Raw genomic sequence first — 4,344 nt, 5'->3', positions numbered from 1 at the left:
TGGTATCTCTAAAAGAATGAGCAAAACGCGGGAGCGCTAGTGATGCGTAGACCCATAGATGACGGTTTGAAATCGGAAATCGAGTAAGAACAATCGATACAAATCTAAAAGTGCGACACTACCTAGTACGTTAGGGAAACTACATGGTAATAATATATCTTCGAATGGAGCTATTCATATAATAATGATCGAACTTCCTTCTAGAAGTTCGTTTGATCATATATTAATTTCAATATTTTAATGTCGGGAAATAAGTGATTGGATTATTATTTTACCTGTGAAATGTGATTCCTTAATTTTTGTTTGTTCGAACAGAACGGTTTTTACACAATTTCATCACACAAGAAATGTCGTATTCGTGTTGTTTTTTCGCCGCCTAAATGTGTCAACTGTGTGAAGTTTGCACTCGAAGTGGTGCGTCACCTGCGTCAGGGTTTGAATGTGTGCGTGCCGGCCTATACGTACAGGCAAGCTGGTGTATATCGGAATTCTTGTTTAAATGAAAGCCCCATAAGTAAAAGTAATCAGTGACATTTATTTTTAACTTCTCAATTATAATCTAATTAAACCTACGCACAACACGTCCGCCATTGCGAGTACGAGGGGACCGGGAATGAGGTTGTCATTTTGACAGCTCCACAGATAATGTATTTTATCGAATAAGACCGAATGAATGATTATATTCAACACCCCGGCTCAAGATCAAGTCTCAATTTTCTTGGCCAAATTGACTTGAACTTGCAGACAATAAATTTAATCTTTAAATAGCAACACTTGGCATGAGCTGTCACAATGACACTTGACATTTGACATTGACACTAAAATTTTAGGTTATACTATACTTATCTTACGTCTCGATACAAAACAAGTCTGAAATATTCAAAAAATCAATATTAATCAACACAACTCTGATGCTATAATGTGGTTAAAACATAATACAACTAAAATATTAATCGCAAACTAATACAATCCAAGAGATTTACAGAAATAGTTATGTTTAACCTGGCACAAAGACTTTGTAAGTATATCTGCTTTATTTTCATTAGTACACACATATTTCAATGTAATTAAGCCTTTTTTAACAATATCCTTAATAAAATGAACTTTGATATCGATATGTTTCGACCTTTTGCTATTTTCGTAACTTTCTATCATCTTAATTGTACTCTGATTATCTATATATAATGAGCAAATCAAATCTTTATCACAATGCAAATCTTTTAACACTTCTCTAATATATACTGTTTCACTTACAGATAACGATGCTGCGTAGTATTCAGATTCCGCTGTGGACAGTGAGACCGATGATTGCTTCTTGGAACTCCAACTGACCAAGTTGCCTTTGTGGAAGATTGCAACTCCACTCACACTTTTGCGGTCCATTTGCTCGGATCCCCAATCTGAATCTGAAAAAGCTATTAAATTATTATTTTCTTCTCTTTTATATATTAATCCCATATGTTTTGTTTGTTGCAGGTATCTGAGGATTCTCTTCGCAGCTGTCCATAAAGTTGGTGTTGGGCAGTGCAAGTATCTACTTAAAAACCCAGTGGCATAAGCGATGTCTGGCCTGCTGATAGTAGCCAAGTACATGAGTGAGCCTATGAGCTCTCTGTAAGGGATGTTTTCCATGATTTCTTCGTTTTCATTTATTTTTAGTCCGACTTCCATTGGTGTATTGCAACCCTTGCAATCTTGCATATGAAATTTTAATAAAATCTTTTCAATTATTTGTGTTTGTTTTATTTCTATTTTATCCAGTGTTTGTGTTATTTCCATTCCTAGAAATTTGCTTATATTTCCCATATCTTTAGCTTGAAATTCTTCTTTTAATTTATTTATTATTTTCTGTCCATCTCCAATTACTAGTATGTCATCCACAAATATAAGTATGTATACATTTCTTCCTGAGTACAGACAAAAGTCACTTTGAGATTGCTTTAGTCCATTTTCTGTCAAAAACTGATTTAACTTTTCATTCCAGCATCTGGGAGCTTCTTTTAATCCGTAAAGAGCTTTTCTGAGTTTTAGTACTTTTCCTTGTTTTTTATTTACACCTTCGGGATAATCTATATATATTTCTGTATTTAATTCTCCATTTAAAAACGCTGTTGGGATATCTAGTTGTTTGATACTTAGATTTTCTTGAACTGCTTTGTTTATAAATAATCTTATTGTTGTCATTCTTGCTACTGGTGCGTAAACATTCTGAGTGGTTTCTTCTTGAAAGCCTTTAGCCACTAATCTGGCTTTCTTAGTGTTGTCAGATTTTGTACGGAATACCCATTTTGTATCGATTATCTTGTGACCTTTGGGTAATTCACACTCTTCCCATGTGCTCAGCTTTTTATGTGCTTCTAGTTCCTTCTCTATAGCTTCTGACCATCCTTCTTTCTGTATTGCTTCTTTGTAGCTTATAGGATCTTCTGAGATTAATGCAAACTGTTACGCGGGGAATTGAAATTAGCTTTTTAAAAAAAACTTCTTTTAATTAGAACTTGAATTCGGATTAATTATCCGGGAGCAACCGCCTACTATGGGATCTGAGCACGGACTGACTGCTCGAAAGGCTGAGAGACATGGCTTTGGATCCCAAACTGCTGACATGGCGGGATGGGCGGCCAGGGCAGCAATAAGGGATGCAAATACCGGATATAACACCTCCCCCTTCTAGAGGAGACTTGGGGTTGAAGACTCCAAGTCTCTGTTAAATTTTGGTTCTGAGCGGGGCAACAGGGCTGGTCATTTCTATATCAAAATTGTTAGGGTCCTGTCTGTCTGTACTGTCTAGTGTTTCGGGGGGTGTTTGGGATGAAGGTCTATTTAGGTTGATTTTAAATTTAAAGGGACGATTGCTTCCGGATTTACAAAATAGTCGCTTAGCGGTACAATAACATAATGTAGCAATTATAGCAATAAACATTAGGATTATGATAATGGAATAGTGTGTCCCATATTTAACAATATGTGGATTTGGCGGATGTTCGATGCTTTTTAAGTCGTCTAGAAGAGATTTTATTTTATTTTTGTTTTCGGAATTAAAATCGTCTAAATCTATGTCATGTAGGTGGATAGGGGACACATTATTCCTTACATCATTTAATTTATTTATGTTACAACAAGTATCGTTGATCAAATTAAAATCTGGCACGTGATTGATTGGTGATGTGATATTTAAAACATTGTATTTTGGAATTAGCGTCGTGCTTTTACAATAGCCAATGCAATCCTTGGGGATACTGACTAAGCCTGTACCAATAATACTTGTTTCATATAATTCTGCATTATGACAGTCTATTGAAATCTTGTTAGGTTCTGATTGTATAAAGATCCACTTGTTATTTGACAATGGTTTCCAAATGTCCAATTTTCCAAATATAATTTTAGATTCACACTGTACTGGTTTTTTATTAATTACTTTCGCTAATAATTCACTTTGGCAGGTCGTCCTTGCCTCTGTGGAATACAGGTTTTCGATATTACATACAAAGTCTTCTGAGCCTACGGATTTGCAGATTTTCAGGTTGTCAAAAGTACAATAATGAGATTTGTCTTTGGTCATTGCAATGTATTTATGATCAGGTATGATCAGGCTAAAAGAGTTCGGTTCCTTGGGTTCATATGGTGTAGGAAGTGCAATAGTATGAAATAATACATATTCTTTAGTGTTAACTAACGGTACTTGCAACACAAATATGATCTTATCCTTAAAGTAATAACATACTAACTTAGAAATGTTAAAAATAAGATATACAGAATTAATGTCTAATGTTACAGGCAGTTCAAGGTCGCTAGGCAAATGCCTGTAGTTATCGCCAAGCTCTTGATGTAATTGACTTGGTGTTATTATCGCGGGGTGTAGGATGTTTTGACTGCTGAATAGAATGGCATTAGTTATGTCTTCAAGCTGGAATGACAAGGTAAGTATTGACGTTTCTAGGATACTAAGTATTTCATTTACACTAGCGCGTATTTGTAGTCCATTAGTGATTTCAGTTATGTTTTTTATATTTGTAGAGAGCTTGTCGATAGCTTCAGCAAGGCTAGCTTCATTGCTTTTTATCTTATGTAGGGTGTTATTATAATATTTTAAAGTAGAACTGGTGATCAGGATATTCTCTTTCATAAGCGAGGCTAACTTCTTTTCGTTGTTTTGCAATGATGCTATTGCTTCATCGTACCTCAAACCATCATCTTCGTCTAAGGAGCCGAAGATCTGTTTCAAAAGTGTCCCTATACCTCCTATCCATGCACTACGTTTGGTTCTATTGTCTACTAGGTGAGAGATGGACGCATACTCTCTTTTCATTTCTTGCAATTGGGCTGCTAATGGTTGCAATGAGT

At 35.4% G+C, this 4,344-nt stretch overlaps 1 long non-coding RNA gene across 1 annotated transcript; it reads left to right on the top strand.

Annotated features, from left to right (window-relative positions):
• Window positions 1-485: 485 nt before the first annotated feature.
• Window positions 486-1,730, top strand: LOC135081152 (uncharacterized). The gene is made up of 2 exons (XR_010259140.1): window positions 486-1,018; window positions 1,257-1,730. It is a non-coding gene; the product is annotated as an uncharacterized LOC135081152 (long non-coding RNA).
• Window positions 1,731-4,344: the final 2,614 nt, after the last annotated feature.

This window comes from Ostrinia nubilalis, chromosome 19 (assembly GCF_963855985.1).
Source record: "Ostrinia nubilalis chromosome 19, ilOstNubi1.1, whole genome shotgun sequence".
In the NCBI taxonomy this organism is placed as follows: domain Eukaryota; kingdom Metazoa; phylum Arthropoda; class Insecta; order Lepidoptera; family Crambidae; genus Ostrinia; species Ostrinia nubilalis.
This window is presented reverse-complemented; position numbering and strand designations above follow the sequence as displayed.